This window comes from Mastomys coucha, unplaced genomic scaffold (genome assembly GCF_008632895.1).
Source record: "Mastomys coucha isolate ucsf_1 unplaced genomic scaffold, UCSF_Mcou_1 pScaffold18, whole genome shotgun sequence".
Lineage (NCBI taxonomy): Eukaryota > Metazoa > Chordata > Mammalia > Rodentia > Muridae > Mastomys > Mastomys coucha.
The window spans coordinates 86,306,971-86,323,669 of NW_022196900.1; the positions used below are offsets into that span (position 1 = coordinate 86,306,971).

The 16,699-nt window shown below is 48.1% G+C and overlaps 1 long non-coding RNA gene across 1 annotated transcript; it reads left to right on the forward strand.

Moving 5' to 3' along the window:
- Positions 1-545: 545 nt before the first annotated feature.
- On the forward strand, positions 546-3,216 carry LOC116095578. The gene is made up of 3 exons (XR_004120651.1): positions 546-838; positions 2,525-2,675; positions 2,791-3,216. It is a non-coding gene; the product is annotated as an uncharacterized LOC116095578 (long non-coding RNA).
- The last annotated feature ends 13,483 nt before the right edge of the window (positions 3,217-16,699 follow it).

Below are 16,699 nucleotides of genomic sequence, written 5' to 3' on the forward strand. Positions count from 1 at the left end.
AGGATCTTTTTATTGATTAGGTGGGGTCTTTTCTGAACTGTAGAGCTATTTAGCCAGAGTAGATTTTTACACCGATCAACCCTCTTCTACTCAGGCACAGGTTGCAGGGAGATACTTTCACACTAGGTCTTCTCCCGTGGACGTCAACAATCCTGCTCTCTGGTAAGAACGTGGGGAGAGTGCTGCTATGCGGATGGGGCTCCTCAGAAAAGCCCGAGCCGTGGGTGGGTGGGCATCTCTCCAGCTGACCGTGCCAGGCACCAGCCTATGGAGGTGTTCAGCAGATAATGAAGAACTGTGTGGCTACTGCTGACCTCCAGCCAAGATGGCCTGTCGCAGCTACAGAGAGGATCAGCCGGACCTGGGGGTGGGGTGGGGTGGGTGGCCTGGATCCTGGAAGTTCCAGATGCTTAGGAGGGGGAGAAGGGGAGGTTAGCGACCTCTAAGCCCTGACCGCTCCACTGTGAAGTTCTGCAGAGACTATTTTCTCCTCTCACATCCCGTGACCTCTGCCAAGGTCATGGCTCACTCCCACTTGCCTGCCCAGTGCCTGGCGTCCCCAGGGGCACACAGCCCGGGTCTTCTCAAGTCATGTTCGATATCTAGTAAAGGCGTACACTTATCTCCAGCTTTCCCCGGGACCTTCCCTTTTGATTTTCAAGAACATTTTCTTCCCTCTGCCAGAGCAGTCCTTTCGAATCAAAGGCTCGGCTTTTTTAAAGCGTGGTTTCTGATGTGGGCTTCAGTGGACTGGCTGCGAAGTTCCTGAAACAATGAGAGGGAACGCTGCCTGTCTCTCTCTTTATCTTCGCGCAGTAAAGCTCCAATTCTCCTTGAGGTAAAGTGGAGCCTCTGATTGACGCGAGGACTCGGGGAAAATGAAAGCCAAATTATTATTATTTCAAGTTGTGTTCTTGCGGCCTTCCCGGATGTCTGTGATGCGCTTGTGTTCCTTGTGTGTTTGTCGTCTTTTAACTTTATTCACAGAGTCGTCTGTCACTTGCAAGTTAACCGTTTTTAGTCAAATCTAGATGTTTTTCTTATTTTTCTTCAAATGCTGTTCTGGGGTTTGCTTTTTACATTTAGTTCTTAAGATTAAAGGGACTTTATATGGGTGTTGAGCACGCCTGAGGTGGAGTTCAAATTTTGTACTTTTCTAATTGTATTTATTAAATAATATCTTCATCCAGGGGTCAGAATCCTTCACTTCCAGCATATAAATGGATAGATGGAATTCATCTTGTTTTATAAGATATTTTTACTTATGGTTTGATCAGTCCCTCATTTTTTCCCCAGGTGTGTATGGGGGGGGGCAGAGGAGGAGGTTAGATGTCCTTTATAACTCTCTGCCTTATTTCACTTCTTTTTAAAAAAATTTCCAGCAAGGCTGGCTAGCCACTTCCAGCTATCCTCCTGTCTCTGACACTCCCAGCCACTGGGTTTTTAGGCACATGTGGCCAATCCCACTTCTTTGTGTATGTGTTTGAGAGTCAAACATGCATCTTTATGCTTGTATAGTGAACACTCTTACCCACTGGCCCATCTCTCCATCCCTGACTTGCCTCGTTTTCACTAGGAAAAAAAAATATTTTTTGAGACACAGTCTCTCTAAATAACCTTGGATGACTTGGAATTCACTATGTAGACCAGGATGATCTGGGACTCACAGGGATCCCCCTGCCTCTGCTTCCTGAGGGCTTTACTCAGTGTTTTCCTTCGTGGGTTTTGGTGGCACATTCCCATAATCCTGGTGCTATGGAGGCTGGAGTAGGAGGATTGCTGAAGACTTTGAGTCAGGCTTATGTACGGAGAGCTACGTAGTGAGTCTGAGGCCAGTCTGGGCTGCGTAGCAAACCCTATCTCAAAACACAAAAATAGGGCTGGGGATAGACTCAGTGGTAAAGGCACTTATGGGAGGGCCCGAGGCCAAATCTTCAGAACACAAATGATCTAGTTATTTTCTTTTATTTTCTTTTTTTTATTTTTATTTTTTATTTTTTTTGAGACAGGTGTTTCTGTATAGCCCTGGCTGTCCTGGAACTCACTCTGTAGACCAGGCTGGCCTCAAACTCAGAAATCTGCCTGCCTCTGTCTTCCAAGTGCTGGGATTAAAGGCGTGTGCCACCACTGCCCGCCTGATCTAGTTATGTTCTGTTGCTGTGGTAAACACTGTGACCAGAAGCAATTTCAGAGGAAAGGGTTTATTTGGCTCATGTGTCCCAGTCACAGCCCATCATGGAGGGAAGCTAAGACAGGAACCCCAAGCAGGAACTTGGGGGCAGGAACTGATGCAGAGGCTATGGAGGAGTACTGCTTACTGGCTTGCTCCCATGACTTGCTTGGCCTGTTTTGTTTGTTTGTTTGTTTGTTTGTTTTATAAAACTCAGGTCTACCTGCCTAGGAGAGATGCTGCCCCTGAGGGCTGGTCCCTCCCACACCAATCATTGTCAAGAAAATGCCCCTCAGACATGCTTACAGACAAACTGGTGGAAGTGACTCTTCAATTTCAGTTCCCTCTTCTCAGGTGACCCTACTTTGTGTGAAGTTGACAAAATTAACCAGCACACCGTCTGTAATGCTCCAGCAGGATGGAGATGGGAGGAGAATCCTTGGAAGCTCAAAGGTAAGTAGCTGTTGTGCACAGCCCCTTAGCAACAAACAGGGAAACAAGTCAGGTCATGCTTCAACCACCTCGTATGTGCACTCACACACAAGAGTGCATACAAACATATGCGCACATATATCAGATACGCAAAAATAAATAAAGCACATTTTTTTCCTTTCTTACAGGGGGATTGTGGAATGGGAGTCAGTGCTTAGCAGGCACAAAGTTTCCATTTGCTTCTAGAGACGATGGTGCCAATGGCTATAAGGCATCTTGAATGTGCTGAGTGCCACCAAACAGCACAATTAAAACAGTTAAGATGGTGAATGTTGTGTGTGTTTTCCTATAACCGAATACTGTATTTTTTCCAGTATGTTTTATTCTTGTGTAATCAGCTTTGTGGGTTTTTTTTTCCTCTTTCAGATTAACTTGAGAATCAGCTTGTCACATTCTATTAAAAGTCCCTTTGATATTTTTACTGCAGTTACATCAAGTTTATGGATTGCCTTGGGGAGAAGTGACATTTTTATGGCCCTGAACCTTCCCCCAGGTGGAGACCTCCTCATTGACTGGGATCTCTCTTTATGTCTTTCAGTAAAGTTGTATAATTCTGTTTCTATCAGCATGTTCTTGGCTATGTGACAGTTTTAGGTGCTGCTGTGAGTGGAATCTTGGGTACAGCACAGGATCTCTGACTGGGGTGACTCCAGCCCAGTCCTGGGATTCATGGCTGGCTCTACAGGGACCTAGGACAGCATGTGGGTCTGCCCAAGGTTTCACAGCAATAGGGAGAGGAGGAGGGTTGAGCTCAGCTGGGGGGATTGGCAAAGTCAAGAGGAGGGATTTTCTGGAAGGATCTTCTAGATCAGAGGAACCCGAATTTGTCACCAAAGGGGTCTCAAAGAGGAGAGACTGAGGCTGAGACGGGAGCCGTTGCTTGCTGCTCTTGAAGATGTGGCTCAAGCTACGGCACCCTGAGATCCTGTCATGTGTTTATCTTCTTAGTTTCTCAGAAACCTGCTGTCCTCACCAGCAGATAAGGGTGCATTTTAAAAGTAGGCTTCACTGTCTCCACTAGGCTGCACATGGCAGGAACTGTGTGAGTTGAATTCATTCTTGGGCAGGGTTCTGGTTCGCCTCCAGGGGACACATATAGCTTTGGGTCCACACCTTGGCAAATGGCAGGACTGGGGCTGCACCCCTATTTACTCTTGGGCCAGGTTCCTGTTCTGTGCACAGTGTGCACCCCATGTTGAGCAGAGAGGGTGGTGTGTAGGCAGTGTGCAGGGAAGTTGACTGATGGATGCAGGGCTTTGAGAGATGAACAAGGTATTCTACCCCTGCCCCAAGGGTCCTAACTTGTGCCCCAAAGGAAATCCTCTTGTAGAACACTGTGGAGTCCTCCAAGTGTCTTGTTTCATTTATTTTCTTTCTTTTTTTTCTTATTATAAAGGGTCTTCTGGGGCTGGAGAGATGGTTCAGCGGTTATGAGCACTGACTGCTCTTCCAGAGGTCCTGAGTTCAAATCCCAGCAACCACATGGTGGCTCACAACCATCTGTAATGAGATCTGATGCCCTCTTCTGGTGTGTCTGAATTATTATTATATTTCATATAATAATAAATAAATCTTTTTGTTTGTTTGTTTGTTTTTGTTTTTTGAGACAGGGTTTTTCTGGATCACCCTGGCTGTCCTAGAACTCACTCTGTAGCCCAGGCTGGCCTCGAACTCAAAAATCTGTCTGCCTCTGCCTCTCAAGTGCTGGTATTAAAGGCATGTGCCACCACCGCCCAGCTATAAATAAATATTTAAAAAAAAAAAAGATGGGTCTTCTGTAGCCCGGGCTGGTCTCCAGCTCACCAGACAGCCAAGGGTGTCCTTGAGCTTCTGAACTTAGCAGTTTATATGGTGCTGGGGGTCATACCCAGGACTTCAAGCATGCTAGGTAAGCAGTCTACAGAATGAGCTACATCCCCAAACCTATCAAGTGTATTTCTGCAGAGGTCTGGTAGAATGGGTGCTCCCACACACATTAGACATGAAAGTATCCACGGATTATCCACCCTGGGTGAGGTGGGACTTCAGCTTGGTAACAAAGCTTTGGGCGGTCCAGCAAGACAGTCATAAAGAGTCCTAGGGAAAGGAGGCTGTATGAGAAGAATAAAGGCTGGGCATGCTGGTACACACCTTTAATCTCAGCACTGGAGAGGCAGAGACAAGCTGTCTCCCTGATTTAGAGTCTAGCCTGGTCTATACAGTGAGTTCTAGGACAGCCAGGATTACTTAGAGAGACAAAATAAAATAAATAGATAAATAAGAAACGAATAAATGAGAATTTGAACGAAAGTTACAGCTCAAGGATAAGGGGGGCCACGCTGAGAAGAGCTGAGAACATTCTGGGCTAGGGGACAAACTCGCAAAAGACCCGAGGCTGGATGGACACTCTGGTGACTTTGGAGAGCTGAACATTAGCTCAGACAGAGTGGCTCGCCCTCTATAGTTGGGATTTCTGTAATAGTGAGTTTGAAGAACTGGTACACACACACCACACACACACACACACACACTATGTTTCTGCTTCTGCTTCCCCCTCCCCAGTGCATGTCACCTCTTCATAGATGGCTGACAGAATCATCCCACAAGTCAGGCAACAACAGCCCTGTATTACCCGTGGATCCTGTCAGCCACCCAACAGTAAAATGGAAGGAAGAACAGCTGTTGAGTTGTTGGCATTTTCTGCTCTCAGGGCGGCGGGGGCAGAAGGCCTCGCTCAGTCAGGATGGTGCTGGCTGTCATTGGTGAGGACCCGAGGCGTGAACTGTCACTCAGTGTTATCCTCAGCCCTACCGAAAAGTCTGGGCCTGGTGGTTCACACGTGTGATCCCAGCACAGGGAGGCAGAGTCAGGGTGGTCCTTAGGGCTTGCAGCCCAGTGGCTGAGCCTAATCAGAGAGCTCCAGGCCCAGTGAGAGACCCTGACCCCAGAAACAAGCTGCATGGCCTCAGAAGAACAGTGCCTGAGGTTGACCTCAGTGCCACCATGTGCATAAGTACGTATACACACACACACACACACACACACACACACACACACACACGCATACACACTCATTTTATATCAATTAAAAAAGCATCTATCTGACACCTCCTTCCCTCCCTTTGTCAGATGACCCCTAGCCTGGCCACCCTCTTCCCATCTCTTTTCCCTCTGTCACAAGCCAGTTCACCCCTCAGGGAAGCTTCCCCCTCAACTTTGTAGCATTTAGAAAAGAACTTGTTTATAGCCTTGGACATGGGGTCCAGCACACACTCACACCTTCAAGCACCAGAGATCCAGGGAAGGACCTCAGGTCACCATAAAGAAGAAACTGGGCTCTTCCATCCAAGCCTTGACATGCTGTTGCTCAGCCTCCAGACTTCTGGCGAACCTCAGACATTCTTCCTTTACTTTTTTATACTCAACAGTTTGGCTGAAAATTAAGTTTTTGAATCTGTCTCTGTCTCTGTCTCTGTCTCTGTCTCTGTCTCTCCCTCTCTCCCTCTCTCTCTCTCTCTCTCTCTCTCTCTCTCTCTCTCTCTCTCTCTCACACACACACACACACACACACACACACATGGCTTTGTAGGTGCTACTCTGGTTTTTTTTACTTGGTGCAACATGTTCCATTCTGTTTAGACACCCAAAGGATTATTTTTTTTAGCTTTACAACCTAACTTTTTTTTTAACAACCAATTTTTCTGGGTCTCATTAACTTTTCAATACATCTCCTTTTTTTTTTCTAGAACATTTCTTTATGTCTTAAAATATTTATTTTATGTTATCTTAGTTGACTTCTTCAAAGACTTCTTATGCTTATATGATCCATGTTAGTTAGCTCTTTGTCTCTGTAATGAAATACCCAAGACAGGCTGCTTTATAGAGCAAAGAAGTTTATTGATTTTACAGTTCTGAACTGCGTGACACAGACTCTGGTAAGGGTCCTCCTGCAATGTCTCATGAAGGAAACATTGATCAATCTCTGTTTCTGTGTCCTGTCTCCCCTCCCCTTGTGAAGCCACTTGGAGCCATTCATGTGAATTTTACCTAAATGATGTAATCTAATGGATTTTCATAGTGCATACTTTGTAGTCAGCCTGAGTTTCCACCCTCTTCTTTGTTGTTGTTTCTTTTTTTAAGATTTATTTATTTATTATATGTAAGTACACTGTAGCTGTCTTCTGACACTCCAGAAGAGGGCATCAGATCTCGTTACTGATGGTTGTGAGCCATCATGTGGATTTGAACTCAGGACCTTCAGAAGAGCAGTCAGTGCTCTTAATTGCTGAGCCATCTCTCCAGCCCTTCCACCCTCTTAATATCATAAACTTGTCACACTGTGGCTTAAACTCCTGCGTGAGTTCATGGTCCCTGATTGCCATTACTATTGTGCTGCTCTAACCAAATACCCAAGTCTGGGTACTTTATTAAAAGAAGAAGGATGAGGAAGAGGAGGAAGAGAAGGAGGAGGAGGAAGAGGAGGAGGAGGGAGAAGAAGAGGAGGAGGAGGAGGAGGAGAAAGAAGAAGAAGAAGAAGAAGAAGAAGAAGAAGAAGAAGAAGAAGAAGAAGAAGAAGAAGAAGAAAAAGAAGAAGTTGGTTTTCTGCTCATGTTCTAGAGAACTAAGAGCACACAGCACTGGCAGTTTGGGTCCTGGAACCTTGACTAGAGCCATCAAAGGAATGAATAAAGAACACACACACAAACAGAAAAGGTCAGGTGGGGTGCTGCTGCTGCTGCTGCTGCTGTTGCACATCGCTAATCCTCAGAGGTCTCTGGCTGAGCAGTCTGGGCGGTGAACATCGGGGAGGAGGAAGCTATGGTTGCTAGGGAAGTGATTTGTATGGGTTCAGGACCCCCAAGACTAAGTTCTCAGCATAGAGAAACAGAGAGCAGAGAATAAGAGACAAAGACAGGAGAGAGAGAGGATGAGAAGAAGGGGAAAGGGACAAGGGAGAGAGGGCAGGGATATGTGTCCCCAGGGGTGGGGGCAAAGGACTGCCTCTGGATAGAGAGGAGACAGATGCGGCCTATAGGCAAGTGGCAGATTATGAAGGGGAAAGGGAAAACCCCATGTTAGGATGAGTTGGTTTGTTTTGATTGGGCGTGTTAATTAGGTGAGCCAAAGGGGGCTTTTGATTGCTGAACTTCAATACTTTGATAGCTGGACCTTGATGGTCAGCCTCAGGAGGAGGAAGTGGCCAAATGAGGAAACAGACCATTCTGGCTAGTTTTAGGAATGTAATCTAACAGTTTTTAGCAAGGCAGAGGGAATTGGGGAGAAGGGCAAGGCCTGCCAGAGTCATTCTTGCCATGCTTGGGCTGGCAAGAGTCCCTACAGCTAGTCTATGCACACACTGGTCAATCGTTTATAAACACTCATACTCCTAAGGAAAGCTTTGCCTTCCTCCTTAATCTAATTGCCATCCACTAAGCCCCGCCTCTTAGAAGGCCCAGCGGCCCTCAGTGTTACCCTGGAGGCTAGCTTCCAACCTCAGTGCCACAGACTCAAAACTCCTCCAACCACAGCAGTCATTTTTCTCTCTAATCAATCAAATTTAAAATGGTTCACCTTCCTTTCCCCTTCCCCTGGGGGCTGGGATTGAACTCACAGCCTCACCCATGTTCTGCAAGCCCTCTGCCACTGCACTCTATACTCAGCCCATCCCCGACACCCACACTTCCTGTTTTCCCCCTTTCCTTTGCGTGTGCGTTTTGGTGGAGTGTTATTTTGTGCTATGTTCACCTGACAGACTTCTGTTCTGCAGTCTCTGCCATCTTCCTTCTGCCTTTTCCGGAGTCCTGAGCCCTTCTGCTATCTTGTTATTATCTCCCCAGCTCTCCTTTTTTTTTTTTTTAAGATTTATTTATTATTATACATAAATACACTGTAGCTGGCTTCAGACACACCAGAAGAGGGTGTCAGATCTCATTACGGATGGTTGTGAGCCACCATGTGGTTGCTGGGATTTGAACTCAGGACCTTCAGAAGAGCAGTCAGTGCTCTTACCTGCTGAGCCATCTCACCAGCCCCCCCAGCTCTCCTATCAAGCACTTTATCTAGGCATTTGGTTTGTTTCTGCTCTGGTGTCCCGCGTTTATTTGACTGCTTGGTTCCTCTTTTCATGTCCTTGCTTGACCTTGCCCTCCTTGGCTCTTATATCTGTGTTCAGATCTGGAGGAGGTTCATTGATGATTGCCAGTATTTGATTGATGTGAACTTTCTCTCGACAAGCATTGGCAAGAGGTCAAGGTGGGGAGGAGCCAGGGCTGCTTTGAGATAGCAGAATTTTCCTTTTCTGTCTGAGTTCTTTGAGCCTTTGTGTCTCCACAGGTAAAGACTGTGCCCAATTGAGAACCCTCCTTCTCTCCACACCTCAGCTGCCTGAGTGTGATTCTTATTTTTCTATTGTTTTAACATTAAACAAATTTAAACTCTGTGCATGTGTGTGTGTGTGTGTGTGTGTGTGTGTGTGTGTGTGTGTATGTGCGTGCATGTGTGTCTGGGTGTGGGTTCGGTATGGAGTGGAGATCCCATGGAGACCAGAAGAGGGTATTGGATTCTCTGGAGTTACAGTGATTGCACAGCAATGGGGTCTAGAAACCAAACTTGGTTCCTCTGAAAGATCAGTATGTGCTCTTAATCCCTGAGCCATCACTTTCTCCAGCTCTTGTTTCTTGAATTGGATGTGGTTTGTGTGTGTGCACGTGTGTGTGTGTGTGTGTGTGTGTGTGTGTGTGTGTGCATTTGAGTATGGAGGACAATCTTGGGTGACTACCCCAAGAATATTGTACCTTCCTTCCTTCCTCCTTCCCTCCCTCCTTCCCTCCCTCCCTCCCTCCTTCCCTTCTTCTCTCTCCCTCTCCCTCTCCCTCCCCCTCTCCCCTCCTCTTTCCTTTCTTTCTCTCTGACACAGAATCTCTTATTGGTCTGGAGCTCACCAATGGGGCTAGACTGATAGGCCAGAGAGCCTCGAGTTGCGGATTCTCCTGTCCCCACCTCCCAACTCCTGCCACCATTTGCAGGCGAGTCCCACCATGCGCCGAGTTTGCAAGGCAAGCACTTTATTTATAGGGCTATCCTCCCAGCCCCTCAATGCACACACACAGGATGTCTGTGGAGGTGGAAGGACCACTTTGTGGAGCCAGTTTTCTCCGTTCACCTTTACAGGGATTCTGAGCATTCATATGAGGCTGTTGGGCTTGCCAAGTACCTTTACCCACTGAGCTAGCTTACTGACCCTGTTTTGCTTTCTGACACAGTGTTTTTTGTTGTTGCTGTTTTTGGTTGTTGTTGTTGTTGTTTTTGGTTTTGTTTTTTAAACTCTGTCACCCAGGCTGACCTGGAATTCACTATGTAGCTCAGGTTGTCCTTGAACTCACAGCTTCAGACTTGTGAGTGTTGGGATTACAGGTGTGTGTTACTATGCCCAGAATGTGAATGGTTTCTAATTCAGCTCTAGTTCCTGTTTGATGAAAACCAGTCAGGTTCTGGAAGGCCACCACTCCTCAGGTGGCCTCCACTTTTGGTCCAGGTCCCCTTTCATCCTGCTCTGAAAGGGGAATTCCTTGCTGCCCCCTCCATCCCCGCTAGTTTCCTTCAGCAGCTTCCTACTGTCTTCCTTGGGGCTTACACAACTTTGCACTCTATTGACTTAGCGGGCCTCATCCGCTGACATCCTTTCCTTCTCTTCCTGCCTCAGCTTTTACCCCAGTGAAGTCCTTTCTCCCTTCCTCCCTTCCTTCTTTCCTTTTTTAGGAATAGAATCTTTTTTTTTTTTTTTTGTTTCGTTTTGTTTTGTTTTTCAAGACAGGGTTTCTCTGTATAGCCCTGGCTGTCCTGGAACTCACTCTCTGTAGACCAGATCTTGGGGTGAATATCACTTAGCCTTGAACTCAGAAATCCGCCTGCCCCTGCCTCCCAAGTGCTGGGATTAAAGGCTCGTGCCACCACTGCCCGCTCAGCTAGGAACAGAATCTTATAATGTAGCCCAGGCTGGCCTTGAACTTGTCTTTCTACCTCAGCCTCCCAGTTTCCTGGGGGCTGTACACTAATGAAGAGGGACAGAGGAAAGCTGTCTCGCAGCTCTCTGTCCCTCCTGGTCTGGCTGATTCTACTGAGCCTCCAGTCCTTAGCTGAGAAGATCAATCCCCCAGGAGATCAGACGGGATCCCAGCAAGGCTCAGCCAGGACTACACAGAGTTAGGACAAACAGGGCTCTGAGTCCACCCAGGGAGTGATTGGCCTCTTCACTGTGGTGTTCATAGTGAAAGGTCACTTTCCAACAGTAGCCTTGGGATTCCCTCAGCGGGATCCAGGCAGCTCCTGGCACGGAAGAATGTTGCTCAGAGGAAGCGCTTCTGTCTCCTGCAGGCTTTAATTTCTCTTTCTCTCTTCCTCTCTTCCTCTCTCTCTTCCTTCCTTCCTTGCGACCTTCCTTCTTTAGGAATAGAATCTTATAATGCAACCCAGGCTGGCCTTGAACTTGTCTTTCTGCCTCAGCCTCCCAGTTTCCTGGGGGCTGTACACTAATGAAGAGAGACAGAGGATAACGCAGAGCTGTCTCATAGTTTGTAGTTCTGGCCAGACCTTGGGTGCTGGACAATGGCGGCCTGTGGCTGTAACCTGTGGAGATCTCTGAGGGAACAGGGCCAAACTACAGCCTAGAGACAGCTTTGGTTTCCCTTTGAATTGTGTTTTCATCGGGCAAACAGCATTCAGAGAGCAAGAGGCTATGTTCAAGAAGCAGGAAAAGCCACTGACCCCCATCTATCTTCTACATCTGATATGTCGGGGAGCGCTCCCAACCTGGAGTCCAGTACCAAGACTGTTATTTGTCTGCGGTTCGGGCTGGGCCACCTCTGGCAGGCTTTACTGCCTATCTCTGTGTCTTGCTGTCTCCCTTGCCTGCCTCACAAGTATATGGAGGCAGCTGGGGAGTCAACTGACACTGTGCATTGGCAAGCCCTTGGCGGAGAGTCCAGCATAGGGCGGGTACAGTTCCCTTTTTATCAAAGCAGCTGCTTTCATTTCTTCTCGTATTTGCTGCCAAGCTTTCATCAAGTGCAGATGAATGCTTTGCACACTGTGGCCATGCCTGAGAGTTAACTTTTCAGTTATCCTTGCCTCTACCGAGGCAATGGCTTTGACGGCTTCATGATTATTTTGTGGCAGAACGTCTTGTCACTGGAATGATCCATCCTTATTTATGCAGCTGTCCTTCTGCTCTTGGGCTCTTTCTGGTGTTATAAAAGACTCTGGGCTGAATTCTGCACTCTGCTTTAGCAATCCTTTCATTTGTATCTAGTTTGTATCTCTTCTGTTGATGCCAGACTATTCTTCTGTTCTTAGTTACTGTTTCTGTCTCCTTTCTGGAATTGTCTGTTCACGGCCTTGGGGTGAACATCACTTAGCAACTCAGATATTTTTTTTTTAGTGGTGTTTAGAATCTATGAAATGCAAATGCTCAGGTGGATTTTTTTATTATTATTATTTTGAGATCAGGCTTTGCTGTGTAGTCCTGACTGTCCTAGAATTCACTTTATAGACCAGGCTGGCCTAGAATTCAGAGATCCACCTGCCTGTCTCCTGAGCACTGTAATTAAAGACATGGGCCACACCACACCTGGCAGTTTTAGTTATTTTTATGTTACATAAATGTTAAAAGTTTTGTCTTACCATCTTTGCATTTGTAATTTTCTCAGATTCTCCCTCTCTCACCTTTCAACCTCCACCCGTTCACTCAGTCTGTAGACCAGGCTGGCCCCATGAAGATCCAGAATGCTGGGATTAAAGGTGTGTGCCACCATATGCTTCCTCCCATTCCCTCCCTCCTTCTCCCTTCCCCAACAGCCTCCTTCTCTCTCTTCCTTCCTCTCTTTTTGGGTCTCATTGATCCCAGACTGGCTTCAAACTTGCTGTGTAGCTGGAAATGACCTTGAACTTCTGAGATTCTTTCTCATCTACCCCCCTGAGTGCTTGGATGATAGGAACATGCCACCACACGCAGGTGATGGGGACTGACCCCAGGGCTTTGTGTTGGAAACATGAACATCCTACCAACTGAGCTACATCCCCAGACCTAGTTTATAGTTTCTTTTATTGAATTTATTCAGCAGACAGGATGCCGGCTTCTGATCTGTGAGCCAGGTGCATGCAGAGGCGTGAGGTAACAGACAGAGCAGCTCTGGTTTGCAGAACGGGGGATACAGTCATGGAAACCATTGCAGTGTAGCCTGATAATTAGATATGGAAGAGCGGCAGCAGGGCTTGTGGGATTCTGCCAGCCTCGTCCTAAGAACTTCCATGTGCTAGTTCCCTCAAACCTCACAAAAGTCCTGAGGCCTGATAGCTATTTTATTTACCCATTCTGAAAAAGAGGAGGATGGTTACATGGTTTCCCAAGCTCCAAAAGCAAGTCACAGCCAAGCCAATAGCATTTGTGATCAAATAAGGTGATTTTAGAGAGCTTGCCTCCTCCTCCTCCTCCTCCTCCTCCTCCCCCCCCCTCTTTCCCCCTCCTCCTCCTCCTCCTCCCCCCCCCCCTCCTCCTTCTTTCCAAGACAGGGTTTCTCTGTGTAGCTCTGGCTGTCCTGGAACTCACTCTGTAAGACCAGGCTGGCCTCAAACTCAGAAATCTGCCTGCCTCTGCCTCCCAAGCCCTAGGATTAAAGGCATGCGCCACCACTGCCCGGTATGAGCTTGCCTTCTTTATCAGCTCATCACCAACGATGAGTAGCTAGTGATGTGGTGGTGGTGGCAGCAGGGTCATCGGAGTCCCCTTGAGGAAACGCCTCCAGAGAGCAGTGATTCAAAACGGAGCACTGGAAAACAGAAGACAACTTCAGGAGCAGGTGAGGGAGCAGAGAGGAGTGATGTGACACAAAGCAGGGCCGGCATCCCAAAGGTGAGAAGAGCCTTCCCTTGGGACACGGAGTGGCCAGAAGCCTAGGATTCCTGTGGGCTCTAACTGCCCACGTCTCAGTAACCCAATTATTCACCACAGGTTCCATGGGAGACACTAAGGACATGGAGGTGAGGAAGACACTCAAGGTCTTGTCTGCATGGAGTTTACAGTCCATGGGAGAAGATGCGAGAAGGAAGCTGGATGGAGAATATTGGACATTCATCAGTGCTCAACAGACTTTAAGATTCTTTCTTGGGGGCTTGGCAGTGGTGGCACATACCTTTAACCCCAGCACTTGGGAGGCAGAGGCAGGTGGATTTCTGAGTTTGAGGCCAGCCTGGTCTACAGAGTGAGTTCCAGGATAGCTAGGGCTACACAGAGAAACCCTGTCTCGGAAAAAAAAAAAGAAAGAAAGGTAGAGAGAGAGAAAGAAAGAAAGAAAGGAAGGAAGAAAGGAAGGAAGGAAGGAAGAAAGAAAGAGAGAAAGGAAGAAAGAAAGGAAGAAAGAAAGAAAGAAAGAAAGAAAGAAAGGAAGGAAGAAAGAAGATTCCTTCCTGGGGCCAGCTCAGCAGTTTCAAGCACTGGAGACACTTTCAGAGGACCCGAGTTTGTTTCCCAGCACCAACATGGCAGCTCACTACAGCCTGTGACTGCACTCCTGGTCAGATTTGCAGGCATTGTGTGTGCACAAGGACTGTGGACATACATAAAGGCAGTACACTCATTACACGTGAAATGAAAAAAAATATTGTTTAATAAGATTTTCTCCTGCATTTTGGATCATTCCGAGGAACTTGAATTGCTCCTTATCAATGCCCAATGCAGTCTCCCTTGTAGCTGCAGCCTCCCTTGCAGCTGTAGCCTCCCTGAAGCCTCCCTGGCAGCCTCCCTGAAGCCTCCCTGGCAGCCTCCCTGGCAGCCTCCCTTGCAGCTGCAGCCTCCCTTGCAGCGGCACGCACGCGTGTGACCTAGACTCCTCCAGTAGATGTTTTGGCTATGATGACATGCTGCCACCTCTGCTCTAGAATCATCCGTGGCTCTCCCATGGATCCCTGCAGTGTGTGACTTGGAGGGATCCTCTCCAAAGCTGCACCTAGAGCCTGTTACTCTAACGTTCGCAATCCATTCTGCTGAAACCATCTGCTTTCAAGCAGGTGCGTACTAACGAGTGTGCAAGGAGAGAGAGCATCTACTTAGATACTCAGAGGAACTCGGGGAGGTTGAGGGGCTAAGAGCCTGGTCCTACCCACAGAACCCACATCACCAGAATACAGAGAAGAGGTGCTCCCACCCAGGTGCTCCTGGGTGGACACTCTCCCGGTATGCTCAGTCCAGCTCCCCAGCCTGGTGCTCCCGGATGGACACTCCCAGTACACTCAGTCCCTCCGGGGTTGCTCACAAAGTTGACTGTCGGGTCTCCCTTCTTTGAAGCTCATGCTGGATGGACAGAACATGGCTCTTCTCTCCCTAGTGAGGCACACAGGCTGTCACTGGCTGGGAAGAGCCTGTCTCTGTTCATGGTACCCAGGCACAAGGCTCTGGATCTTTTGCAGGGACTGTTGTTCAGTGTGCATTGTCACATGATTCTGTATCCAGGTCAAGGGTCATGAGTGAGGGGCTAGCGTTTGAAAACTCATGGGCCTGTCCCAGGAAGGAAAGGACAAGTAGGGTCATTTCAAGGTTGTGGCCCTGGGGTGGAGCTGTCAGCTCTAAGCGTGTCTCACATCAGGCTGGGAGCCAGTCTTGCACCCTTGAAATCACTGTGCTGCTCAGCCCTGGAGAGATAACAGGGGCCCTCGCCCACCATTCTGGATCGGCTTTGATGAAATCATATCCTGGGGATAAAGTAACTAGGAGGGAGTTAGGGAATGGCACAAACGAGTTTCTCCACAGGCCCACAGCCTGTTAGCGGCCGGAGAAGCAAAGCTTTTTTTCTGTCCGATATATTTCTCTGCATTTCCCAAGGCTGATGGATCAATAGCTACAAACAGCCAAAATAAATTTCCGTCTCCTTGTGCCCTCAGATGGAGGGGTGGACTGCTAGAAAACGCAGGCTCACATCAGGAGTTACGGCTGTTTACGGGTGGGCATGGAGAGTCAGGGCAGCGCTTTGCGTGTCAGGGCTCTAGTGCTTGTTTCAAAGGCATAGAAACTGAGCATAGGAGAAGAATACCTGCATAGGAGAAGAATACCGGCCTCAAGGCCTCTGTGAATGTCAATTATTCTGAACACTGTCAATGTCTGCAGCTGGAAGCTATACCCATCCTCTGGGAAGGGAAGGTCTCTGTTCAAGGTCACACAGCTAGTGCAGGGCAGAGCTAGGTAGAAGCCAGCGTGTGGGTTACAGTATCCTTGCCCCGAAAGCTTGTCCTCTTGGGCCATCTGGCCTCGATACGCAGGCTGGGGGAGAGGCTGGAGTCATCCTGCAGGAAGAAGAGCCTTCTCCTTCTGGTTGTAGCACCAAGGGTGTGGAGAGCAATACCGGGCTTCAGAAGGACCTGCTCCCCAGGGCTGCAGCTCTATTTTTAGCCTCAAATCCATCAATAAATGGAGCCTGGTGGAGCCAGAGACTCCTGGCTGCCTGATACTAAGAGCAAGAGGATCATTTATTAAGCACTTCCCGTGCAGGGCATCATGTGGTGTCTCACTGGACTGTCAGCTTCAGCCAGCACACTACTGCTGTAGTCACCAGGATAACCCCTATCTCTGCACACACAGAAGGAAAAATGAAGCTCAAAGGTTAGGGGTGCCCGGTAGCTTATACAATGAGCCATAGTCCAAATGCAAATCATACTCCTCAGGCTTGTGGCCTCCTTGTCTATGTCTCAAGTGGTCCTCATAGCTACTCGGATGAAATAGGCCCTGGCTAGTGGCAGTCTGGTCAATGAATAGTCCCGATTCTTAGAAGGCATTATCACACTGGAGGAGATACTTCTAGCTAGCTGGGAAGGGTTTCCAACTGGTCTGAGTCTTGGGAGTCCCAAGATGGAGGGAGCCTGGGGGTGTAAGGCAAGGGAGTGCAGCAAAGGCCCGAAACAGTCCACCGAGATCCAGGTACTAAGGGTACAGGCATGACAAGATGGAGAACGACCTTGAAGACAGGTCCAGGGAGACAGCCACTGGCAAAGTGCTCACTGTGCAAGCCTGAGGAC